General features: G+C 48.9%; 2 gene segments (V, D, J or C); both read right to left on the bottom strand.

The window, feature by feature from the left end:
- LOC308242749 (Ig gamma-2 chain C region-like) overlaps positions 1-27,525 on the bottom strand; it is a 471,879-nt gene that overhangs the window by 151,066 nt on the left and 293,288 nt on the right.
- On the bottom strand, positions 319-26,742 carry LOC308253441 (immunoglobulin heavy variable 4-30-4-like). The segment is given in 4 exons: positions 26,667-26,742; positions 26,272-26,585; positions 24,819-24,918; positions 319-563 (listed from the first exon to the last, which is right to left on the bottom strand).

Below are 27,525 nucleotides of genomic sequence, written 5' to 3'. Positions count from 1 at the left end.
CCTCTCGTTGGATCTAGGTGACCTGGGTCAGAAGATTTGATCATTACCTGGTACTTGGCACAGGAGTGCCTGCAAAGACTCTGCGGTTTGTCCATGTGAGGAAGTTGTTTCTGTTCACAACAGACTTTCTCCCTCAGAGTCCTCAGAGGTAAGAGCAGAATCAGGACCCAGAGGTTCCCTGAGGGAAACTGTGACATGAGGAGGAAACCACACAGGAACCAGCCCAACCTTCCAACTGCACCTGCTGCTGGGATGGTCCTTGTGTTCAGGGACGCTGGGCGCCCCCTGGTGGTCACACAAGGAGGTTTGTGTCTGGCCTCATCCTGACTTCCCCTCACTGTGTCTTGCGCAGTAATACACAGCCATGTCCTCAGCTCTCAGGCTGCTCATTTGCAGGTACAGCGAGTTCTTGGCGTTGTCGCTGGAGATGGTGAAGCGGCCCTTCACAGAGTGGGCGTAGTGTGTGCTACCAACAGCACTAATGCCTGATAGCCACTCCAGCCCCTTCCCTGGAGCCTGAAGGACCCCGTCCATGTTGTAGCTACTGAAGATGAATCCAGAGGCTGCACAGGAGAGTTTTAGAGACCCCCCAGGCTGCACCAAGCCTCCCCCAGACTCCACCATCTGCACCTCACACTGGACACCTGCAAACACATAAACGTCCTCATTAGGAAACTCTCATACTTCCACTGTTCCTCTCCCCTATGTCCACTCACATACTCAGTGTTTCTTCTTCTCCTTAAATTACCTCTCAAAATAGCAACAAGGAACACCCAACTGAGCCCCAACCCCACGGTGAGTGTTCAGTGTTCAGTCCTGATCAGGGAATGGACACACCTGGGGATCCTGGATCTGGGCTCCTGTCCCAGAGTTGCAAGGTTGGGGTTGGTTTTTATGAGCAGAAGTGGCCCCATTTGCATGTCCTTCTGCTATATAGGGAGCTCTGGGTGGGAGACCTACAGGGAGGGCAGTGCCTCCGTGCAGGTGAGAGTGTCCTGTGGGAGGATTGTGGTCAGGATAACATTTCAACAACTAAATACAAAATTATAAGTAGGTTTGTAGCTTGTTCAAGTGTCGACATGTGATAAAAGTGAGCCCAACATCAGGCCTGTGGCCTCCTCTCTGGACCCCACTGCTGCAGGGACCTGTACAGAGACCCAGAAGAGAAAATTGTCATAAAAGAACACCAGTAGGGCTTACAGGGAGAGATGCCTTTTCAGTCACCAGTCATGACAATCAAGGGAAACCCAATCTCACAACCCGAGAAAGACGAAAAAGTGCAGTTGGTTCATGTTCAGGAGGCAGGAAATTGCCTGACATTGTTTCCGCTACAAACAGTTCAGAGGACAAACTAAGATCAGAGTGTGAGCCTAGAGCCAGTGGACCATGTGTTGGGGAAAGAGGATCGTCTGTGAGGGTCCCTGGGAACCAGAAGCATGAACTAGAGAGACACAGACAGAGCTCCCGGGTCCTACTCCTTCAGGGCAGTTTGGTGCTGGACTTGTAGCAGCTGCACGGCCTCCTTTGTGGTGTTCATTCCCTAGACCAGGGGTGGGCAAACTTTTTGACTCGAGGGCCACAATGGGTTCTTAAACTGGACTGGAGGGCCGGAACAAAAGCATGGATGGAGTGTTTGTGTGAACTAATATAAATTCAAAGTAAACATCATTACATAAAAGGGTACGGTCTTTTTTTTTTATTTCAATAGTTTTATTCATTTCAAACATTTTAACAAGAAGAATGTAAACACTAATTATTATAATTTGAAACTTCAAAAAATGGAGGAATCATAGCACAATAACATACTTTATATTGAAGATGGCAAAGGCAAAATAAAATTTCCTAACAAAGGAAAGGTACAAAAGCCTTTCAAATTAAACTTAAATATAATAAAATAATTTAAAACTAAAACAAATAGAAAAGAACAAAATGTGTAAACAGTAAATTAAACATTTTCTTTAGTGCAACTTCCAAATTATGCCCGGGACGTAGATGTAGATGGCAATGTAGACTGGGTTGAAAGGTTTTGGGTCTTTAAAACATCAACTTCAGTGGGAACAGTGTTGTTGGTCTCCTTTTTTAGCTAATGCATCAAAGTCTGGAGTTAGTTTTGTTGTGGCTATTCTCAGGATAGATCTGAGGTGTTCGTCAGTTAAGCTGGATCTGTGAGGGGCTTTGTTGATGTTCATGATGCTAAATGTCTGCTCACAAACATAGGTTGACCCAAACAGCACCAGTATCTTCTGTGCCATCCTCCGGATGTTTGGAAAAGTGGCTTCATTAAGTGAAGCATAAAAGTCTCTTAGTTCAAGAGAGCTGAATTTCTCCTTTAGGACAAAGTCAGACTGAAGATCGATGAGTTCCAGTTGCACCTCTTCTGGTGCTGTTTCAGGGTTTTGTGACAAAGGACAGGCCACCAGTTGAAGTGAGTGGTCAATTTTTTCAACATCAGAAAACCGGCGACAGAATTCTGCATGCAGTTCATCCAGTGATTTGCTATATTTCTTCACGTTTTGGATGGTCTCCTTCTGTGTGGCTAGTGTGGCAAAATGAGTGAAGACTTTGTCTGAAATTTGTCTGGAAAAGAAAATCAGCTTCGATTTAAAGGCTTTCACATTAGTGTACATGTCATGTACATACTGATCTTTTCCCTGTAGCTTCACATTTAGCTCATTCAAATGTGAAAATATATCTATAGCAAATGCAAAGTCACACAGCCAATTCTTGTCACTCAGCTCAGTAAATTCGTCAGACTTCCCCTTTAATTTCAAAAATGCACCAATCTCTTCTTTGAGCTCCCACACTCGTTGGAAAACTTTGCCCAAACTCAACCAGTGGACACGAGAGTGGTAAAGTAAGTCGTGGTGATCCGCATCAGTTTCCTCCAGAAACTTAATAAACTGACGGTGCTGAAGTCCCTTTGCACGAATGAAATTAACAAGCTTTACGACTGGATTGACAACATGATTAAGTTGTAATATAGACTTGCACAATGATTCCTGGTGAATAATACAGTGAAGAAAAATAACATCTTGGTTAGGGTTCTCCTCTTTCACTTTATCCTGAATTCTTTTTAGCAGTCCAACATTTTTTCCAGTTAAATTTGGAGATCCATCTGTCGTGACATTAGCAAGTTTACTCCAGGGTAGCTTCATTTTCTCGATGACAGTAGACACCCGGTCATACAAGTCCTCTCTCCGTGTTTTTCCTTTCAGTGGCTCCATGGCTAAAAACTCCTCCGTAATTTCAAAATTGTCACTAATCCCTCGGATAAAAATTAAGAGCTGAGCAGTGTCCTTTACGTCATTACTTTCATCCAATGCTAGTGAATAAAACTTAAAGAACTCTGCCTTACTATTTAACTTGCTGGCCAAGTCTTCATCAATCAGTTCCACTCGACGAGTCACTGTCCTGTGCGATAAGCTGAGTTTTTCAAACTTGCCTTTGCTCTCTGGACACAAGAGACCTGCTGTCTCTATCATACATTCTTTCAAAAACTCGCCTTCAGAGAGAGGTTTGCTAGCTTTTGCTAATTTGAATGATAGCATAAAACTTGCTTTGGTAGTTGTCTCTTGAATTGCAGTTTGTCTGTGAAAGACATTTTGCTGAGCCTGTAATTTAGCCATCAACCTCTGTGCAGTAGCCTCCCGTTCTTGAGGTGACTGCTTGCTAGCATAGTTGCCATGCTTTGTGGCAAAGTGACGGCTGAGATTGTACTCTTTGAAGACTGCAAGTGTTTCCTGGCATATCAGACGTACCGGCATTGATCGGACTTCGGAGAAAAAATATTTTGTTGTCCACTCCCTCTTAAACACTCAGCATTCACTGTCCACTTTCCTTTTCTTTGGTCCACTCATGTTTAATATTGGGCTAAAACCAACAGTACCGTTCTCTTATTAAATTCTTTACTAAAATAAGACAGTAAAGTATAAAAACAAGTGATTAAATTTGCTCTACTATAACATTTTTGGTCTTCTAAAAATATATATATAACAAAATCATCTGAAAAAGTTCAGACATGGGACAGAGGCACACCCTGACCATAGAGAACAACCCCTTTCCTCCATAGGAAACCTGTGTATCTTTCACACAGGCCCTTTTTTTATGGTAACACACATAGCTGCACATTGCTGTGTCTTCCAGACACACTTGTATGGGAGGTGCTAGGGCAGTGCAAAACATGGGTAACCAGTAGTTACCACTAGCACTTCCGTTACTGGCAAAAAACAGCCGCAGTGCACATAGTGTGAAAGAGCCCATTATCAATGTCAGATTGCATCCACTGGACGCTATAAAAACAACAAAGTGCCACTTTTAAATGCCCATTGCAACAGTTTTTCTTATTAAAAGCTGGAAATGGCAGGATATTTATATATATACCTCTACTGTGACAGCCTGGCAGAGCATTACAAAGGAGAAAACCCAGCATCTGGTGATGTCCATAAGTACAAGACTTCAGGCTGTCATTACCAGGAAAGGGTTTCATCCAAGTATTAGATATGAATATTTGATCTTCAGTTTTTCATTTGTCCAATTACTTCTGAAACCCTGAAATTAAGCGATTTTGTAATAAAATCTTTAGTTCATCACATTTCTATACAATCTTTTTGTTCAACCCACTGAATTAGGGTTTGTTCACACTAGCCGTGCTGCCGTTGCAGTGTGGTGCAGTACTGCAATGCAGGGCAGCTAGGGTTAATGCAGGGTACACAGGTTTCCATCATGTTTGCGTTGATGCTAATGTGCAGTGGTGCACCTTAACACAAATGCCCTGTAGCACGAATTTTTACAGGCGCAAGGGGGAGAAGCAAACGCAGTGCAAAATGCATTTGTTTTGCCGCTAACACATGCGGTTAGTGGCCACGGTAGCGTTACTGATACCACATCCGTATCAGCAAAAAAATGCAGCCGCAGTATGGCTAGTGTGACATGTCCTCTGTATGTCTTTTCCCTGCTGCGTGCGTCTGCAGTGGGAAAAAAAACTGTAGTGGATACAAGCCCTAAAAGCTGAAAGTCTTTGTTGTTTTATTAACAAGTCATTGTGATGTACAGAATGTGGGAACAGGAAAAAATTGTGTTTGAGTAGAGCTCTTAATCTTACCTCAGAAAGGCTCTGATACTGTGCTCTCCAGGGGCGTGTCTCCCTACATCACCACGATAACGTGTCTCCGCATTCCCAGGGTGATGTCGGGAGACGCGTCCGCGGGCATTCCAAGGAGCCTCTGGAAGATTGAGAGGTTGTTCCTTCTACTGAATGGGGGGATATAAATCTGCCCACTCAGAAGAAGGAGCTGCGGCCGTGTTTCCCGACGTTGCCATGTTAACACTGCTGCTGGTGAAGGAGCGGAGGGGAGAGCAAGAGAACCCTCTGCTCTTTCGGCTCCGCGGGCTGGATAGAACAGCCAAACGAGCCGGATCCGGCCTACGGGCCGTAGTTTGCCCACGGCTGGTCTAGATTCTCCCCATATGAGTGTGGGTCCCCAGAGTCTCACCTGGAACTGGAGTTCAGAGCAATCAGGAGCTTGTATCTCCCTCCCGATAGAAAAACAACAACAGCACACCCAGTTGCCAGCCCATTTCACTCGTGCCTCCGCACCTCCGCACCTAAGCATCTCCTACCAGTCTCAATGCGCTTTTCTCTTTCCTTCTGGTTGTAGAACTTCCACTCGAGCAGTTTTCCCGTGGTTCTGGATGATATTCGTTCTGTCTTTTAGTTGGAGTTTCGATGTGGTTGTGAGAGGCAGCAAGCACAGGTGTTTACCTATGCCACCATCTTAGTTGTTCTATGCTGTTGCTATTTTAATAGGGATTGCATTGAATCTGTAGAGTGCTTTGAGTAATATGGACATTTTAATGATGTTAATTCTACCAATCCATGATCACGGTATATTTTTCCACTTGTTTATATCTTCCTCTATCTCTTCATTCAACCTCCTGTATTTTTCTGAGTACAAGTCTTTTACCTGCTTGGTTAAGTTTATTCTTAAGTGTCATAATGTTTTTGATGCAGTGGTAAATGGGATTGTTGGTTTGGTTTCCCTTTCAGAGAATTCGTTATTGGTGTATAAAAATACCATTGATTTTTGGCTGTTAATTTCCTATTCTGCCAAATTCGTTTCTTAAATAGAGTGGGTTTTTGGTCGAGTCCTTCGCGTTTTCTATGTACAGTATCAAGTTTGTGAGGAGAGACCCCATCACTGCCCATATGTCATCTGCAAGCAACAGTGTCACCTCCTCCTCTGGGGTCTGCAGTGAGAAAGCGGGAAATTAGAGCCTCAGAGAAAGAGCAAGAGCCTTCCCTGGAGGTAGCTGAGAACTTGAGAGGAAATCCCTGAGCCCAACAGGAAGGCCCTACCCTCCCACCTCCCTCTGACCCTGCTCCTGGGGCTGCTCTCTGCTGTGGGCCCTGAGCACCCCCTGGTGTCCCGAGTGCCCCCTGCAGCTTAGACCCGCTGTCTCCTAAAGGGAGGTTAGTGTCTGGGCTCACACTGACTTCCCCTCACTGTGTCTCGCACAGTAATACACGGCCGTGTCCTCGGCTCTCAGGCTGCTCAGCTCCATGTAGGTTGTGCTCATGGACGTGTCTGCTGTGATGGAGACTCTGCCTTGGAACTTCTGTGCGTAGTTTGTGTTTCCATTTTCAGGGTCAACCCTCCCCACCCACTCAAGCCCCTGTCCTGGGGCCTGTCGCACCCAGTACATGTAGTAGTCGGTGAAGGTGAATCCAGAAGCTTTGCAGGAGACCTTCACGGAGGCCCCAGACTTCCTCACCTCAGCCCCAGACTGCACCAGCTGCACCTGGGAGTGGACACCTGTGGGAGGAGACAGGAGTGAGTGGAATCCCCATGGACTCTCCCTGGACCCTCCTTAACCAGGACGGGAGCCCCTTACCTGTCGCCATGGCCACCAGGAGGAGGGTTCTCCAGCTCCAGTGCATGGTGAGGGCTGTGCTGGGAGCACTTCTGTAGGCGAAGGTGTGGCTGTGGGTGATGCCCTCAGGGCACAGACTTACTCATATTTAACCTCCTCTGCCTCCTCTCTTTTGCATATTCATGAGGCAGAGTATTTCATAGCTGAGGTCTTGACCCCACCTGAGAGAAGATGGGTGACACAAGGACCATGTTCAGGGGGTGTCTGAGGGTCCCAGTCCTAATTCTTTTTTCTTTAAATTATACCTTTATTGTTGAAGGTATTACTCATGTCCTCTTTCATCACCCATTGACACGTTCGAGCCTGCCCCGGGTGCCCCACGACTTCACCATCCTATTGTCTATGTCCCTGGATTAAGCCAATATGCATATGAGTTTGTTGGTTGACCTCTTCCCACCCACCCACCCTACTACGACTTCCCTCTGAGATTCCCCAGTCTGCTCCATGCTTCCAGGTCTCTGGATCCTTTCTCTTCGTCAGTTTATTTTGTTCATTAGGTTCCACATATGAGTGAGATCATGTGACACTTCTCTTTCTGGGACTGGCTTATTTCACTTACTATGATACTCTCCAGGTCCCTTCATGCTGTCCCAAAACATAAGAGATCCTTCTCTATTACTGCTGCATAGTATTCCATGGTATAAATGTACCACAGCTTTTAATCCAATCAGCTACTCATGGGCACTTGGGCTGTTTCCAGATCTTAGCGATTGCAAATTGTGCTGCTATCAACATAGGGGTGCATACATTGTTTCTGATTGGTGTTTGGGGTCTCTTAGCATATATTCCTAAAAGTGGGATCACTGGGTCAAATGGCAGTTCCATATTTAATTTTTTGAGGAAAGTCCATTCTGTGTTCATAGTGGTTGCACCTGCCTGCCTTCCCACCAGCAGAGTAGGAGGGTTCCCTTTGCTCCACACCCTCACCAGTTGATTTGTTGATAGTAGCCATTCTGACAGGTGTGCGCTGATACCTCAATGTCCTTTTAATTTGCATCTCTCTGATGGTCACTGACTCTGAGCATTTTTCCTATGGCTCTTGGCCATCTGTACGTTCCCTTTGGAGAAGTGTGTATTTTGGTCCTTTTCCCATTTTGTAATTGGATTGCTTGTCTTCCTTTGGTTAAGGTGTATGGGTTTCTTATACATTTTGGATATTAGCCCTTTATCACATGTGTCCTTGCCAAATATGTTCTCCCATACTGTGGGCTCCCTTTTCATTTTGTGGATGGTTTCTTTAATGTGCAGACACTTTTTATTCTGATGTAACCCCATTTGTTTGTTTTCTCCTTAGTTTCCTTTGTCCTGGGAGATGTGTCTGCAAACACATTGCTAAGAGAGATGTCTGAGATATTGCTGCCTATGGCTTCTTCTAGGAATTTTATGGTTTCCCTACTTACATTTAAGTTTTTAACCATTTTGAGTTTACGCCTGTGTATGGTGTATGTTTGTGTATTGTTTCATTTATTTGCTCATTTATCTGCCCAATTTTCCCAACAATATTTATTGTAGAGACTGTTTTGACTGCATTGTATGCTCTTGCCTCCTTTGTCAAATATTAATTGAGTGTAATGGCTTGGGTAGAATCTGGGTTCTCTGTTCTCTTCCATGGATGTATATGCCTGTTCTAGTGCCAGTGACAGGCTGTTTTGATTACTATGGGTTTGGAGTGTAATTCTGGTATTGTGATCCCTCCTCCTTTGATCTTTGTTCTCAAGATGGCTGTGGCTAACTAGGGTCTTCTTTGGTTGCTCATAAATGTTTGGAGTATTTGTTGTAGATCTGTGAAATATGCTGTTGCTATTTTAATAGGGATTACATTGAATCTGTAGAGTGCTTTGGGTTATATGGACATTTTAATGATGTTAATCCTACCAATCCATGATCATGGTATTGTTATCCACTTGTTTGTATCTTCCTCTATCTCTTTATTCAACCTCCTGTATTTTTCTGAGTACAAGTCATTTACCTGCTTGGCTCAGTTTATTCTTAAGTATCATAATGTTTTTGATGCAATGGTAAATGGGATTGTTGGTCTGGTTTCCCTTTCTGAGAATTCGTTATTGTTGTAAAAAGTTCCATCGATTTTTGGCTGTTAATTTCCTATCCTGGTACATTACTGAATTCGTTTCTTAAATAGAGTGGGTTTTGGTCGAGTCCTTCAGGTTTTCTATGTACAGTATCATGTTGTGAGGAGAGTCCCCCTCACTGCCCATATGTCATCTGCCAGCAGCAGTGTCACCTCCTCCTCTGGGGTCTGCAGTGAGAAAGCGGGAAATTAGAGCCTCAGAGAAAGAGCAGGAGCCCTCCCTGGAGGCAGCTGAGAGCTTGAGAGGAAACCCCTGAGCCCAACAGGAAGGCCCTTCCCTTCACCTCCCTCTGCCCCTGCTACTAAGGCTGCTCTCTGTGCTGTGTGCCCCGATCGCCCCCTGGTGTCCTGAGAGCCCCCTGCAGCCCAGCTCTGCTGTCTCCTCAGGGAGGTTAGTGTCTGGGCTCACACTGACTTCCCATCACTGTGTGTCTTGCACAGTAATACATGGCCGTGTCCTCGGCTCTCAGGCTGCTCATTTGCAGGTACAGCATGTTCTTGGCGTTGTCTCTGGAGATGGTGAAGCGGCCCTTCACAGAGTCGGCGTAGTATTTGGTACTTCCATCACCATATCTAATGTATGCCACCCACTCCAGCCCCTTCCCTGGAGCCTGGCGGACCCAATTCATGCTATGGTCCCTGAAGGTAAATCCAGAGGCTGCACAGGAGAGTCTCAGAGACCCACCAGGCTGCACCAGGCCTCCCCCAGACTCCACCAGCTGCACCTCACACTGGACACCTGCAAACACAGAGACACAGGGGGACTTAGAATCACATGGAAGCACACACAGGCACAGGCACAGGTCTCAGCACTCCCCATTCCTGAGAATGACCTTGAGAAATGATCAGGAGGAAAACGCAGCTTGGCACCAAGTCCATGGTGGAGCCGCTGGGTCCTGTCTCAGGCACTTGGGTTCTGGGTGTCTCCCCAACATGCCGGGCAAGGGCCCCCTTTTATGAGCAGAAGGAGAGCCCCATTTGCATGGAGTGTGCATATAAAGTGCAGCTGTGACCCTGGGCTGCATGCCTGACCTTGTCATCCTAGGGGCGACCCCAGATGGGAAAGGACTCAAGGATGCTGTACTCAAGGGGTCCCATCCTGACCCGCCTCCCTCCCTCCTTTTCTGAGACCCGTCACCCTGACCCCATTCCTTTGGGGGCAGCTTCCAGGATTGAGAGTCCTCCTTCCTTGGGGTTTGATGAGGACCCAGGGGTGCTGCCCCAGAGGCTTGTGGATGGGACTTCCTCTCGCTCCCCTTCACCTGCCGTGGGTCATGTTGCTTTCTGGGGTTTGGGAATAAGAATTTGAATTGAATGATTCTTTTATTTTGAGACTGAAAGATTCTCCATGTTATTTTCCTCAACCAGATCGTCCACAAAACTCTAACATATGCCTGTGAGGAGGCAGGAGATGCTGGGCTGGATGGTGTGGCCGCAACCTCCGTCTCTAACCTGTTGCCACTCTCACAAGCACACAGCTGCCTACCCAAAGCACAGATTTCACTCAACATTCCTGCTGGTCGTGTGCACAAGCCCTGTTTCCCAGCCTCTCACAGGGGAGAGTTTCCATCATTTACACATGGAGCCATGTTGGTGGGTTCAGTGGTTGGAGCGTCATCCCCACACCAACGGGTGCGAACTCTTTAGAGTCACCACCATCATCATATGGAGGCAGCAGGTTTTATGATTGTGTGCACCTCCCTCTCCACACGGGAGAAACGTGTGTGAACGTCTGTGGTAAACGAAGAAAAGACAACACGTTGGTGTAAGAAGTGTCCAAACATGGAGAGCATGTTTATGAGATTTAATTTCAGCCAAACTGACGACATCTGTTGGGGAGCAAGACCTCCAATGCTCCGGAGAATAACCGTTTGCAGCTGTGTTTGTGCCTTTGAAGTGAAGGAGGGAAGGTGAGGAGTGACATGGAGGTGGGAGAGAGCAAGGCCAGGACTGGGTGACAGGAGAGTGAACAGGAGGTGCTCTCCTGCGGGTGGTCATGCTGATGTCACAGGTGTATTAACCCAGATGCACAGGAACCATGGACGAGGTGCTTCAGGCCAAGAGGAGCCTTTTAGTAAAGATGTTATAGGCTGGGGCGTGCCCACCCCCAGGGCTGCCCAGGTAAGAATGTGTGATCAGAGCCTCCTGTGAGGGTCCTGTCAGTCACTAAGTTTTATCAGATTTAGGACAGAGCCCCCGTTTTGTTCACAAACACAGTCCCTAAAACTAGACCTAGGACAGGGCTTCCTGTGAGCTCTGTGGCTGAGCCTCAGAGCAAAACTAATTTAAGATGGAGCAGGAAATGGTATCTTTTCTCAACTGTCCACCTGCTCCTGGTCAGGGCCCTGTGCTGGTCCTGAGCGCCCCCTGGTGTCCTGGACCATCCCTGCAGCCCAGCACTGCTGTCTTCTCAGGGAGGTTAGTGTCCGGGCTCACACTGACTTCCCTGTAAGGTTTAATCAGAGATGTAAGACTTAATCTGACCGAAGCCAATAAGTTGACCAAGACAAGCAGGGTAAAAGCGAAAGATCACGTTTATTGAAAGCTCTCGGGTGAGGTCCTGCGGTCCGAGAGCACAGGCCGGGGAGTCACACCCGCCTCTCCCTGGCAGAGTTCCTTTATGCTGCTGTTGAACCAATCAGGTTTATTCGAGGTAGTTTATCTGAGGTAGCTTGTGGTGGGTGATTTATGAAGCTGGAAGGTGGTACAGCTACACTCTGGCCATCCTTGAGAAGTCTCGGGCAGTTATTTATTGTCCAGCAGGGCGCCAGCACAGCTATGGCTTGTCCAACTTAGCGGGGGTGGGATCGGGAAAGTTCCTTCTTTCCCGGCCCCAGACCTTACATCCCGACCTCTTTGGTGATATAGGGCGATGACCGGTCCGACTTCTTCGGGCTGACCAGGGGCGGAGTTTAAGCGAGGTTGGGATCCGGGGGGTCCAGGGGCAATGGACTATAAGGGTGTAAGAGGAGCTGGTTGACCGTTATCCGAGAGATTTCTTGCATGTGGGACTGCAAATATTTAAAAATGCAGGGAGCAAGCATTAGGATTAGGCTGAGGGTTAGTAAGGGGGTAAGTACGGGGAGTATCCATTGCATCATTTCTCCCTCCCACCATCCCGCGAAGGGGCCTCTGCCCCGTCGGCGTTGCCTTAGTTCCTCCCCCAGTTTACTGAGGACGTCAATGTTTTCTTCGACTAGCCCTGTTTCGTTGATGTAGTAACAGCATTCCTCTCGCAGGAATAGGCAAGTGCCACCTTTGTCTGCCATAAGCAGGTCGAGGGCTCACCTGTTTTGTAGGGCGACTCTGGCCGCTGATGTTATTTGCCATTGCAGGGAGGCTAGGGAGGCAGTGGAGGCTTCTAGTGCTACATGCAGTCTTCCCTCTAGGTCCCCAGAGGAGGAGATGCTGTGGCTTAGAGCCCCGTTGCCAGAGCGGAGGCCAGGGAAAGACCGACCACCACAGGGAGAAAGACAGCGCGTTTTAAGCGGAAGGGAGCTGGCAAGAGTTTTTGTAGGAACTCCCCCTGTCCATACATGGTTAGCTGAGGGACCGGAGAAGGAGGGAAGGACAGAGTAGGTAGCCCCCGTGTCCACCAGAAAGGTGGTTGACTTACCCGCTACCTGGAGAGTTAACCTAGGCTCGGCGAGGGTGATGGGCATCTCCGAGTCTGGGCCTCCTCAGTCGTCCGCAAGTCCAAGCATTGCAAGATCCAAGGCCGGGGCCTCAGCTCCCTCCCCGCGTAGAGGGGCCGAGAGTGAGTCAGCGGTCCCAGGACAATCACATTTCCAATGTCCGGCCTTTTTGCACAGTGGACATGGCTTGCGGGGAGGACGAGGGCTGGGGCAGCTTTGGGCCCAGTGGCCTTCCTGATCACATTTGTAGTAGCGTCCTGGCGGGACGCCGCCTTTTTTTGGGAGCCCCTTCCCAGCCGCAGGCCTTAGAGCAGCCACGAGGGCCTGAGCCTGGAAAGTAGCGGCCTCTTTGGCCTGCCGCTGGCGGGCTATCTCTGCGTCCTCCTCGCGGGAGTTAAAGACTTTAATTGCCATGTTTACCAGGTCCCGTACTGGAGTTTGAGGGCCCTGTTCTGCCTTTTTGAGCTTCCTCCTGATGTCCTGGGCTGACTGAGTGATAAAGTGGGTCGCTAAGACCACAGCCCCAGCAGGGTCTTCAGGGGAGAGTCGGGTATGGAGTTGCATGGCCTCCGTGAGGCGGCTTAGGAAAGTGGCTGGGTTTTCGTCTTTGCCCTGGGTGATTTCCCTGAGTTTGTTGTAGTTGACTACCTTCTGAGCCGCCCTTTCCCTGCCTTCTATAAGGCATCGGAGCACATAGTCTCGGTGTCTCCTTCCCCCCTCCCCATCCTGATATCCCCAGTGGGGTTCTACTACCGGCACAGCCTCTACTCCTGTAGCAGCGGTGATGTCGGCTACGTGTGCTCGGTCTGTGTAGTCTCTTGCTGCTGCTTGGACTCGGTCACGTTCATCTGGGGTCATGGTGGAAGTTAGAATTATGTGGATGTCATGCCAGGCGAGGTCATAAGCCTGAGAAAGGTATCTGAACTCCTTGATAAATTGAGGGATCCATAAGGGATTTCAGGCCATTTACCTGTGCGTTGGCTAAAATTGGTTAGGTCAGTCAAGATTCTGAAATCGGAAGTGCCGCCCGGGGGCCAGATGGAGCCATTGTCCAGAGTGTAGCGAGGCCACATTTCAGTGGACAATTGGATGAGGCGTCGCTTTCTCTGTTCCGTCTGATCGTACCCTAATTTGCGCCCATTGCAGAGAACGCACCCTAAGGGTGTTTTGGAGTCAGGCTTGGAGGAATTGCTGCCCATACTGATTCAGGTCCCGGGTCGGAGAGATCTCTCAAGCAGGTGTCCCCAGTTGGGAGAGAACTCCAAATACAGACAGAGGCAGGGGACAGGCCGTCTCGGTGGCATCCCCACCAGAGAGGCAAGTCCGTGGAAGATATCCCTGGGATACCTTACAGGAGGGCCCCCTGGCACGGCCGCGACTACAGACAGGGGTGCCCTAGGAACGCTGAATAGAACGGGTGGAAGCTTACCTCACCGCCGGGCGAAGATCGGTTTGGAGGCCCACTGGTCCGGTAAGGAAGGTCCTGGCCGAGAGGCTTAATAAGCCTCCTTGGTTTCGGCACCAGAATGTAAGGTTTAATCAGAGATGTAAGACTTAATCTGACCGAAGCCAATAAGTTGACCAAGACAAGCAAGGTAAAAGCGAAAGATCGAGTTTATTGAAAGCTCTCGGGTGAGGTCCCGCGGTCCGAGAGCACAGGCCAGGGGAGTCACACCCGCCTGTGCCTGGCAGAAGCACAGGCCAGGGGAGTCACACCCGCCTGTGCCTGGCAGAAGCACAGGCCAGGGGAGTCACACCCGCCTGTGCCTGGCAGAGTTCCTTTATGCTGCTGTTGAACCAATCAGGTTTATTCGAGGTAGTTTATCTGAGGTAGCTGGTGGTGGGTGATTTATGAAGCTGGAAGGTGGTACAGCTACACTCTGGCCATCCTTGAGAAGTCTCGGGCAGTTATTTATTGTCCAGCAGGGCGCCAGCACGGCTGTGGCTTGTCCAACTTAGCGGGGGTGGGATCGGGAAAATTCCTGCTTTCCCAGCCCCAGACCTTACATCTTCAAGGCCAGCAGCAAGATAACCACTAATTGCACAGAGGAATGGCTCCTTAATAAAAAGGGAAATCCTGCTTGCAGCTTTGCTTAGAATTTGAATTCATTTTCTCTAAGCCCACCGCGGTGAATAAAGTGTGACTCCAAACTCTCCTGCATTGTTTGATTATTCCGGTTTTCTGCAACAGGTTCAGCTGACAATAATTAAAGAATGCCCATGTGCCTTCCCAGGTGCTCTCTACATCCCCGGGTCTCTGTGTCCCACGGCACCGTGCAGGAACAATGATCACTTCGAGCACCTCGGCGAGAAAGCTGCCCTTGCGTTCCTGCCCGATACCTGACAGTCTAGATTGTCCCCATATGAGTGTGGGTCCCCAGGGTCTCACCTGGAACTGGAGTTCAGAGCAATCAGGAGCTTGTACCTCCCTCCCGATAGAAAAACAACAACAGCACACCCAGTTGCCAGCCCATTTCACTCGTGCCTCCGTACCTCCGCACCTTAGCATCTCCTACCAGTCTCAATGCGCCTTTTTCTTTCCTTCTAGTTGTAGAACTTCCACTCAAGCAGTTTTCCCGTGGTTCTGGAGGATATTCGTTCTGTCTTTTAGTTGGAGTTTCGATGTGGTTGTGAGAGGCAGCAAGCACAGCAGTTTACCTATGCCACCATCTTGGTTGTTCCATGCTGTTGCTATTTTAATAGGGATTACATTGAATCTGTAGAGTGTTTTGAGTAATATGGACATTTCAATGATGTTAATTCTACCAATCCATGATCACGGTATATTTTTCCACTTGTTTATATCTTCCTCTATCTCTTCATTCAACCTCCTGCATTTTTCTGAGTACAAGTCTTTTACCTGCTTGGCTAAGTTTATTCTTAAGTATCACAATTTTTTGATGCAGTGGTAAATGGGATTGTTGGTTTGGTTTCCCTTTCTGAGAATTCGTTATTGGTTTATAAAAATAGCATTGATTTTTGGCTGTTAATTTCCTATTCTGCCAAATTCGTTTCTTAAATAGAGTGGGTTTTTGGTGGAGTCTTTCAGGTTTTGTATGTACAGTATCAAGTTTGTGAGGAGAGTCCCCATGACTACCCATATGTCATCTGCCAGCAGCAGTGTCACCTCCTCCTCTGGGGTCTGCAGTGAGAAAGCTGGGAAATGAGAGCCTCAGAGAAAGAGTAAGAGCCCTCCCTGGAGGCAGCTGAGAGCTTGAGAGGAAATCCCTGAGCCCAACAGGAAGGCCCTTTCCTCCACCTCCATCTGCCCCTGCTCCTGTGGCTGCTCTCTGTGCTGTGGGTCCTGAGCGCCCCCTGGTATCCCGAGTGCCCCCTGCAGGCCAGCCCTGCTGTGTCCTCAGGGAGGTTAGTGTCTGGGCTCACACTGACTTCCCCTCACTGTGTCACTCTCACAGTAATACACGGCTGTGTCCTCGGCTCTCAGGCTACTGAGCTCCATGTAGGCTGTGCTCTTGGACGTGTCTGCGGTCATGGAGACTCTGCCTTGGAACTTCTGTGCGTAGTTTGTGATTCCAAATTCAGGGTAAACCCTCCCCACCCACTCAAGCCCCTGTCCTGGGGCCTGTCGCACCCAGTGCATGTAGTAGTCCGTGAAGGTGAATCCAGAAGCCTTGCAGGAGACCTTCACGGAGGCCCCAGGCTTCCTCACCTCAGCCCCAGACTGCACCAGCTGCACCTGGGAGTGGACTCCTGTGGGAGGAGACAGGGGTGAGTGGATTCCCCCTGGACTCTCCCTGGACCCTCCTTAACCAGGACAGGAGCCCCTTACCTGTCGCCATGGCCACCAGGAGGAGGGTTCTCCAGCTCCAGTGCATGCTGAGGGCTGTGCTGGGAGCACTTCTGTAGGGGAGGGTGTGGCTGTGGGTGATGCCCTCAGGGCAGAGACTTACCCATATTTATCCTGGTCTGCCTCCTCTCTTTTGCATATTCATGAGGCAGAGTATTTCATAACTGAGGTCTTGACTGCACCTGAGAGAAGATGGTGACACAGGGACCATGCTGGGGAGTCTGAGGGTCCAAGTCCTAATTCTTTTTTCTTTAAATTATACGTTTATTGTTGAAGGTATTACTCATGTCCTATTTTATCCCCCATTGACACCTTCTACCCCACCCCTGGGTGCCCCAGGTCTTCACCATCCTATTGTCTGTGTCCCTGGATTAACCCTCTATGCTTACCAGTTTCTTGGTTGACCTCTTCCCACCCACCTACGCTACCACGACGTCCCTCTGAGATTCTCCAGTCTGCTCCATACTTCCAGGTCTCTGGATCCACTCTCTTCATCAGTTTATTTTGTTCATTAGGTTCCACATATGAGTGAGATCATGTGATACTTGTCTTTCTGGGATTGGCTTATTTCACTTAGCATGGTACTCTCCAGGTCCCTCCATCTGTCTCAAAGGGTAAGAGATGCTTCTCTTTTACTGCTGCATAGTATTCGGTGGCATAAATGTCCCACAGATTTTATCCACTACTCTTCTGATGGGCACTTGGGCTGTTTGTAGATCTCAGCTATTGGCAGATTTTGCTGCTATGAACATAGGGGTGCATACATTGTTTGTGATTGGTGTTTGGGGTCCCTTAGCATATATTCCTAAAAGTGGGATCACTGGGTCAAATGGCAGTTCCATCTTTAATTTTTTGAGGAAACTCCATTCTGTGTTCATAGTGGCTACACCTGCCTGCATTCCCACCAGCAGAGTAGGAGGGTTCCCTTTGCTCCACACCCTCACCAGCACTTGTCATTTGTTGATTTGTTGATGGTCGCCATTCTGACAGGTGTGAGCTGATACCTCATTGTCCTTTAATTTGCATCTCTCTGATGGTCACTGACTCTGAGCATTTTTCTATGTCTCTTGGCCATCTGTATGTTCCCTTTGGAGAAGTGTGTATTTAGGTGCTTTGCCCATTTTTAAATTGGATTGCTTGTCTTCCTTTGGTTAAGTTGTGTGGGTTTCTTATACATGTTGGATATTAACCCTTTATCACATGTATCCTTGCCAAATATGTTCTCCCATACTGTGAGCTCCCTTTTCATTTTGTGGGTGGTTTCTTTACTGTGCAGACACTTTTTATTCTGATGTATCCCCATTTGTTTATTTTCTCCTTAGTTTCCTTTGTCCTGGGAGATGTGTCTGTAAACACATTGCTATGAGAGATGTCTGAGATTTTGCTGCCTATGGCTTCTTCTAGGAATTTTATGGTTTCCCTACTTACATTTAAGTTTTTAACCATTTTGAGTTTACTCCTGTGTATGGTGTATGTTCGTGTATTGTTTTATTTTGTTGCTCATTTATCTGTCCAATTTTCCCAACAATATTTATTGAAGGACTGTTTTGACTCCATTGTATGCTCTTGCCTCCTTTGTCATATATTAATTGAGTGTAATGGCTTGGGTAGATTTCTGGGTTCTCTGTTCTCTTCCATGGATGTATATGCCTGTGCTAGTGCCAGTGCCAGGCTGTTTAGATTACTATGGCTTTGGAGTATAATTCAATATCTACTATTGTGATCCCTCCACCGTTATTCTTCTTTCTCAAGATGGCTGTGGCTAAGTGGGATCTTTTTTGGTTCCATATAAATGTTTGGAGTATTTGTTGTAGATCTGTGAAATATGCTGTTGCTATTTTAATAGGGATTACATTGAATCTGTAGAGTGCTTTGGGTAATATGGGTGTTTTAATGATGTTAATTCTACTAATCCATGATCACAGTAAACTTTTTCACTTGTTTTTGTCTTCCTATATCTATTCATTCAACCTCCTGTGTTTTTCTGAGTACAAGTCTTTTATCTGATTGGCTAAGTTTATTCTTAAGTATCATAATGTTTTTGATGCAATGGTAAATGTGATTGTTGGTCTGGTTCCCCTTTCTGAGAATTTGTTATTGGTGTAAAAATTTCCATCGATTTTGGGCTGTTAATTTCCTATCCTGCTACATTACCGAATTCGTTTCTTAAATCCAGTAGTTTATTGGTTGATTGTTTCGGGTTTTCTATGTACAGTATCATGTTGTGAGGAGAGTCCCCATCACTGCCCACATGTCATCAGCCAGCAGCAGTGTCACTGCCTCCTCTGGGGTCTGCAGTGAGAAAGCAGGAAATCAGAGCCTCAGAGAAAGAGCAGGAGCCTTCCCTGGAGGCAGCTGAGAGCTTGAGAGGAAACCCCTGTGCCCAACAGGAAGGCCTTTCCCTCCCACCTCCCTCTGCCCCTGTTCCTGGGACTGCACCCTGTGCTGTGGGTCCTGAGCGCCCCCTGGTGTCCTGAGTGCCCCCTGCAGCCCAACCCTGCTGTCTCCTCAGGGAGGTTAGTGTCTGGGCTCACACTGACTTCCCCTCACTGTGTCTCTTGCACAGTAATACACGGCCGTGTCCTCGGTTCTGAGGCTGTTCAGCGTTAAGTACACTGGGCTCTTGGACGTGTCCCTGGTGATGCTGAGGCGGGATTTTAGTGTTGGGTTATAGGCTGTACCTCCACTACTCCCTATAACCCCGACCCACTCCAGCCCCTTTCCTGGAGCCTGGCGGATCCAGTGTACACCATAGCTTGTCAGAGAGAATCCAGACACAGTGCAGGTGAGGGAGAGGGTCTGTGAGACCTGGGCCCGACTCCTGCTGCTGCACCTGGGACAGGACACCTGGGGACAAGGAGCATCAGTCCTGTCAGTAACCTGCAGTCACAGCCATCCCATGACCCCTGCTTGACCCCTGAGACCCTCACCTTGTGGGGCTGTCAGCAGGCACAGGAGAAGACCCAGCAGTCTCATCTTCTTCTAGACCACAGCTCTGCCTTCCAGAGACCTCAGCCCTGAGTGAGGAGAGAGCTGTGAGCCTGCCCAGCCCAGGGGAGGATGTACCCTGGAGCTTGAATGGAAATTTGCATGTGGGGCAGCCTTTCCCTTATAAGTAGAGGATCTGAGGTCGGTATTCACTTTGATCTGAGTAACTACTACCAAAGCACAAGGAAAAGGGAGACCCTTGATTCTTGACGTTGGAACCTTTTTATTGTGTTATAACTCACTGCGAAACTCTTCCCTTATGCCAGCCCATTGCATATTGCACAGCAGAGATAATGACAGCAGAGCTAATCACAGCAGAGATAATCATGATTTAACCTGGAGAAAAGATTAGAAATAAAAGCAGTGATTATGCCTTTGCACCACTGAGAATCTTTCATATGTTGAAGTGATATGGCAGCCTGTTAAGTGACCTGATTTCTCAGTCTAGTGTTATCAGTGATGTTGGGGTTCAGAGGGAGGGGAATTGGAGAATTCCTAGCGTACATTTTCTCACAGGAAAGGGAACTTCAACCCTGTCAGGAATCCCTCATCCCAGCTTCCCTCTGCCCGGTCCCTGAGGATGCTCACTGTGGTCAGAGGGTGCCGGGCTCTCCCCACAACATACCACACCCTTAATGTGCAATGCACACATTCCCCATCAGGCACAGGATTTGAGAGATATTCTCTTGCTAAGCTTGTCATTAAATATACTTGATGGAATATTTGGTGGGGAAAATGTGTTTATTTTATTAATGTTCAATTCATCACTATTGTCTTTGATGGGACCTGTTTTGGGTGATTTTACAAAGAACTTCCTAGAAAATGCTGGGCTTCCACTGTCCATGTGGATTGTCTACAGCAGCCACAGGAACTGGAGCAGGTTCTGGTACCAGAGGGGAGCACTGCTGGGAAACTACCCGTAAATCTGGACGTGGCTATAGACCTGGGTGAGGGGAGGAAGCTGGACTTGATTTGAGTCACATGACAGAACTGTGCCTGATGTTCATGGACAAAGAGCTACTGGACATGTGGGTTTAAAGTCTTCTCCAGTGAAGGCCCAGAAGGAAGTGCAAGGCATCATAGAGACAGCTCGTATCATCGTAGGAAATACGTGAATAATGATGAGCAGGAGTTCATTGAAGTAGAAGCGTTAAAGGTCATGCAGGCAGGGATCAAGGGAAATAAGGAACCTGTCACTGCACACTGGTGGGAAGGGGACCCCTGTTTCCTACATGCACATTCTCACAGTGTCTCTGTTCTCAAAGGTGACACCTTCCCAGGCCAATAGGATTAGCACTCAGACACCTGTGGGGTCATTATTCACATGGTCTCACCTGAATCACCCAAGCTGCCTCATTCTTTGGGGTCCCATTTATGAAATCTCACAACACCTACAGGGAAAGTTGGACTCCCCTCACTTCAGGAGTCAAGGTGACGGTGTGTCTGTATGAGGGGCCTTCATTCCATTGGATCAGGACCCCATGTTTCAGTCCATGGTCATCGTCATCATCACCACCATGATCATCCTCATCCACAACATCGTCTTACGTATAATAGTTCTCCACCTATTTTCTGTAGACATGGTTGTGGCACACAGTACTGACCCTTTACTTCATATTTGGCCATTTATTAACATTGTGAAGGGCAATAGGTAGCCAGACATTATATTATTTACATTCGACTGCTGACAACGTATGGCTCATTCCTGCCTCTTCTCCATCTGCCCCCCACGGGAATCTGACCCGAAATATTGGTCTCCTCTTCATTGGTCACTAAGAGGTTGAAGCCACACAACCCCTGGAAGCAGAGTCCCCCTCCCCCATCCCCTCAACAAATAAAATCCCTGAGGGAGTCTCCTTTCCTGGCTCCATCAAAGCAGCTCTGCCTTCCTGAAGGGCCTTTCCTGTGCTTCCAGAGAGCTCAGCTACGTGCATAATACACATCCCATGGCCCTTGGTGTGGGTATTGGTGGTCGTCCTGGACATCTGGACCGAGCTGCTGGGGGTCAGCTGCCTCTGCCTGGTGTCAGCTACTCTCAGTGCTGTGAGTATGATGACAAGTCAATGACCTACACCAGCAGGGATCTCTCTTCTCTAGCTTTGGGGTCACAGGACTGGTGCCCACTGTCCACCACGCTCCTGTCCTGCTGGCTGGCTTGGCCCTGAGCTGTGTGGGGCTGAGCTGCACTGTGGAGTCAGAAGAGCCTCTCGTTGGATCTAGGTGACCTGGGTCAGAAGATTAGATCATTACCTGCTACTTGGCACAGGAGTGCCTGCAAAGACTCTGCGGTTTGTCCATGTGAGGAAGTTGTTTCTGTTTACAACAGACTTTCTCCCTCAGAGGCGTCAGAGGTAAGAGCAGAATCAGGACCCAGAGGTTCCCTGAGGGAAACTGTGACATGAGGAGGAAACCACACAGGAAACAGCCCAACCTTCCAACTGCACCTGCTGCTGGGATGGTCCTTGTGTTCAAAGACCCTGCGCGACCCCTGGTGGTCACAGAACCTCCTGCAGCCCAGCCCTGCTGCCTCCTCAGGGAGGTTAGTGTCTGGGCTCACACTGACTTCCCCTCACTGTGTCTCTCACACAGTAATACAGGGCTGTGTCCTCGGCTCTCAGGCTGCTCATTTGCAGGTACAGCGTGTTCTTGGCGTTGTCTCTGGAGATGATGAATCGGCCCTTCACAGAGTCGGCGTAGTATGTGCTACCACCACCACTGCTAATAGCAGAAACCCACTCCAGCCCCTTCCCTGGAGCCTGGCGGACACAGTTCATTTCGTAGCTACTGAAGGGGAATCCAGAGGCTGCACAGGAGAGTCTCAGAGACCCCCCAGGCTTCACCACGCCTCCCCCAGACTCCACCAGCTGTACCTCACACTGGACACCTGCAAACACAGAGACACAGGGGGACTTAGAGTCACATGGAAGCACACACAGGCACAGGCACAGGTCTCAGCGCTCCCCGCTCCTGAGAATGACCTTGAGAAATGATCAGGAGGAAAACGCAGCTTGGCACCAAGTCCATGGTGTAGCCGCTGGGGTCCTGTCTCAGGCACTTGGGTTCTGGGTGTCTCCCCAACATACCGCACAAGGGCCCCCTTTTATGAGCAGGAGGAGAGCCCCATTTGCATGGAGTCTGCATATAAGGTGCAGCTGTGACCCTGGGCTGCATGCCTGACCTTGTCATCCTAGGGGCGACCCCAGATGGGAAAAGACTCAAGAATGCTGGACACAAGGAGTCCCGTCCTGACCCGCCTCCCTCCCTTCTTTCCTGAGACCCGTCACCCTGACCCCATTCCTTTGGGGGCAGCTTCCAGGATTGAGAGTCCTCCTTCCTCGGGGTTTGATGAGGACCCAGGGGTGCTGCCCCCATAGGCACATGGATGGGGATTCCTCTTGCTCCCCTTCACCCGCAGTGGGCCATGTTGATTTCTGGGGTTTGGGAATAAGAATTTGCATATTGAATGATGCTTTTATTTTTAGATTGGAAGACTCTCCTTGTTATTTTCCCCAATCAGATCATCCACAAACTCTAACATGTGCCTGTGAGGAGGCAGGAGAGGGTGGGCTGAACGCTGTGGCCGCCGCCTCCATCTCTAACCTTCTGCCACTCTCACAAGCACACAGCTGCCTCCCGAAAGCACACATTTCCCTCAACTTCCCTGCTGTGCGTGTGCACAAGCCCTGTTTCCCAGCCTCTCACAGGGGAGAGTTTCCATCATTTACACATGGAGCTGGCTGGTGGGCTCAGTGGTTGGAGCATCATCCCCACAGCAACCGGTGCGAACTCTTTAGAGTCACCAACACCATCGCGTGGAGGCATCAAGTTTTACAATTGTGTGCACCTCCCTCTCCGCACGGGAAAAACGTGTATGAATGTACACTGAGTGGCCAGATTATTATGATCTCTGAATGCATAATAATCTGGCCACTCAGTGTATCTCTTACCTAATAATAGACAAACATGTAAATTGACTGTACCTCTGCTACACCTACAGCCAATCAGGAGTGAGTATGCAAATTAACCCAACAAAGATGGTAGGTTCATTAGCATAAGCAGGCACTGAGGGCCCTGCCAGGGAGTGATGCCTGCTATGAAGGGTGGGAGGGGGGCAGAGGTAGCTACAGAAGCTGTGCTTCAGTGGGGAGCGAGGACTTGGCGGCTCCCAGGCGGCTGGGAGCAAAGCCAGGGGAAGGAAGGCCTATTCTTGCACGAATATCATGCAACGGGCCTCTAGTGTATATATATATATATATATATATATATTTGAGGGCCGGTGCTAGAATTTGTGCATTGGTGTTGTCCAGCCAGCCTGGCCAGGGGGGAGAGGACCTGAGCGGTTGGATGGCTTGCCTGCTGGAAAAACTCCTAGTTGAGGGGACCATTTGTATATTAGCCTTTTATTATATAGGCTACACACTGAGTGGCCAGATTATTATGCGTTCAGAGATCGTCATCATCTGGCCAGTGTATGTTGTAAATGAAGAAAAGACAACACGTTGGTGTAAGAACTGTCCAAACATGGAGAGCATGTTTATAAGATTTTATTCCAGCCAGACTGACGACAACTGTTGGGGAACAAGACCTCCAATGCTCCGGAGAATAACCGTTTGCAGCTGTGTTTGCACATTTGCAGTGAAGGAGGGAAGGTGAGGAGTGACATGGAGGTGGGAGAGAGCAAGGAGGGACTGGGTGACAGGAGAGTGAACAGGAGGTGCTCTCTCTCTCTCTCTCTCTCTCTCTCTCTCTCTCTCTCTCTCTCTTTAAAAATCTTTATTGTTACAAGTATTACATAGACCTTCCTTTCCCCCCATAAACCCCTTCCTGCTCCCTCCCGTCCCCCATCTATGCTCTCACCACCCCAGTGTCTGTGTTGTAGTAACATATAGAAATGTTAAAATGTTTAAAAATGTCTAAAAAGGTTTAAAATGTTTTAAAATGTTTGAGTTAATTTTTCTGAAACTGAAAGCGTGGTATGAAGGACACCCCCACCCCCACCCTGAGCGTGTGTGTCCATAGATAAGGATTTGGCCTTCGATTACCGACTGAGAGTGACTTGCTGTGAAGACCCATGTTCACCTGCGTACTTGCTGATGAACCCTCTCAGCCCTGACGTGGTTGTAAGATAAACACCTGGACTGCTGTGGGTGCGAACAGGCTATACAAACGGGTCCCCCAAGAGACCTCTGCGGTCATTGCTTGATCGCTGGACGCGCTGCCACCGCTGATCGCATGGATCCCTGCGCCCCGCTGGTGCGGGATGGCTGGAAGCTTGCCTTCGCTGATGGCCCCAGTCTGGGTGCAGTCCGCTCCGCTCCCCACAGGAAGGCAGAGGAAGGGCTGAGCCTCGGATCGATGGGCTCAATACCATGGCGGGGCACAAGGATCTCTGACAGCGACGCCCCCAAAACCGAAACCGCGTTCCTGACCCGACCTGCCAGGCAGACACCCCGCTGCTGCTGCTGCCGCTAGAGGAGAGCCACATCTGGGATCCCGTGAGGCCTGTACCCCGGCTCCAGGAATCTGGGGAAGGAAGGCAGTGCGGTGTGATCTGCAGCTGCATGGATTTGTGTGGCTGATTCCCCGGGGTCTTAATTGTGCTAAGATAAGGTCAGATGATGGTGCCTACCCTCGGCCCTGCTGGCCTGGAGCAGTCTCTTCACTAGCAACTACCTGAAATGTCCCAGCCCCTTCCCATTAAGTTTATCCGAAGGGACGCCTCGGGTAACACCCTCCTCTCTCGGACAGTCTGTGTCCCCGGGTGAGGCATATACGCAGACAAGTCCACTGGCTGATCTCTTCCCACCCCCCTCCCCTGCCTTCCCTCTGAGGTTCCATGGTCTGTTCATGCTTCTACGGCTCTGGGTCTACTTTTGTTCATCAGTTTGGTTGGTCCATTAGCAATGCAGACTGGGGCAGCCATTATGGTAAAAATACGGAGTTCCATCTAAAAACTAAAAGTGGAACTCCTATTTGACCCAGTGATCCCTCTTCCAGGAATACATCCTAAAAAACCCAAACACTCATCAGACAGAATGCATGCACCCCTATGTTCATAGCAGTGAAGTTTACAATAACTAAGGTTTGGAAACAGCCTAAGTGCCTGTCTGCAGACGATTGGATAAAAAACCGTGGTATTTCTACACCATGGAACACTATGCAGCCGTGAAAAAGAAAGAACTCTGACCATTTACAGCAGCATGGGTACGTCCGATAAGGGGTTAATCTCCAAAATGTATAGGAACTCATACAACTTCACAAAAGGAAGACAACAATATGATTAAAAAGTGGGCAAAGGGCTTAAATGGGTAAGTCTCCAAAGTGGACACACAGATGGCCAAGAGGTGCTCTCCTGAGGGTGGTCATGCTGATGTCACAGGTGTGTTAACCCAGATGCACAGGAACCATGGACGGGGTGCCTCAGGCCAAGAGGAGCCTTTTAGTAAATAAGTTATAGGCCTGGGGGGAGCCCACCCCCAGGACTGCCCAGGTAGGAATGTGTGATCAGAGCCTCCTGTGAGGGTCCTGTCAGTCACTGAGTTTTGTCAGATTTAGGACAGAGTCCCCTTTTTGTTCACAAACACAATCCCTAAAACTAGACCTAGGACAGGGCTTTCTGTGAGCTCTGTGGCTGAGCCTCAGAGCAAAAGGAATTTAAGATGGAGCAGGAAATGGTGTTTGCTCAACTCTCCATCTGCTCCTGATCAGGGCTCTGTGCTGGTCCTGAGCGCCTCCTGCTGGTACTGCATGCTCCCTGCAGCCCTGCCTGGCTGTCTCCATCAGGGAGGTTTGTGTCTGGGCTCACATTGACTTCCCCTCACTGTGTCTCTTGCACAGTAATACACGGCCGTGTCCTCGGTGTTCACGGAGCTCAGCTGCAGGGATAACTGGTTCTTGGACGTGTCTCTGGAGATGGAGGTTCGGCTCTTGAGGGAGGGGCTGTAGTAAGTGTCTCCATCATACCAAATATTCCCCATCCACTCCAGCCCCTTCCCTGGGGGCTGGCGGATCCAGTTCCAGGAGTAACCACCACTGGTGATGGAGTAACCAGAGACAGTGCAGGTGAGGGAGAGGGTCTGCGAGGGCTTCACCAGTCCTGGGCCCGACTCCTGCAGCTGCACCTGGGACAGGACACCTGGGACAGAGAGAACACAGTGAGTCCTGGGCTCAGATGCAGGGTCCCCATCTCCTCACTTCTAAGCCCTGAGTCACTCACATCTGGGAGCTGACAGCAGGAAGAGGAAGAGCCACAGGGGAGTCATGTCTTGCAGGTGAGGTCCTCGTCCCCCAGAAAGTATTCTCCAGGGTGAGGAGGCCCTGCATTTAAGTGGACGCCAACTGTGTGTGTGTCTGGTGGTCGTGTGGGCATTTGCATATGGGAGGTGTCTGCACATACAAAAGGCAAGAGGTGAGGGAGGTCCGGTCTCTGGAGTTTCTTCTGGAAGGAGGTTCTGACTGTGCCCTCAGAGAACCAGGCCCTTTTTGGGGTCCTGGTCACTGTGCCCAGGGGCCTCTTCTTCCACACCAGGGGCTATGCTGCAGGACGTGGTCAGGAATTGGGATATGGGCACAATCAGTGACTCCTTAGGGATAACATCAATGTGCCTCTTCTTCCATGGATATAGATACATATCGATAAGGTATATATATAGGTATAGATGTAGATATAGGTCTATAGATATAGATGTAGAGATAGACATAGATATAGATATTTTTAAAAAAATGCAATTTTCTTGGTATTTAGAGAGAGAGGAAAGGAGTGAGATAGACAGATAGAAACATCCATGAGAGAGAATCATCAATTGGCTGACTCCTGCATGGCCCCCACTGGGGATGGAGACTATAACCCCATCAAGTGCCCTCACCAGGAATCAAACCAGTGACTTCTTGGTTCATGTGTCGACGCACAACTGCTGAGCCACATGAGCCAGGGTGGATTTTCTTTTTTTTTTTCCTCACCTGAGGATATGTTCATTATTTTTTAGAGGCAAAGGAAAGAGAGAGATGGAGAGAGAGAAACATGGATGTGAGAGAGAAACATTGATCAGTTGCTTCACATATGCACCCATACTGCT

Source organism: Plecotus auritus, assembly GCF_963455305.1.
Source record: "Plecotus auritus genome assembly, chromosome: 1".
NCBI lineage: Eukaryota > Metazoa > Chordata > Mammalia > Chiroptera > Vespertilionidae > Plecotus > Plecotus auritus.
The sequence above is the reverse complement of the archived record's forward strand: the minus strand, read 5'-3'. Positions and strand labels throughout refer to the sequence as shown.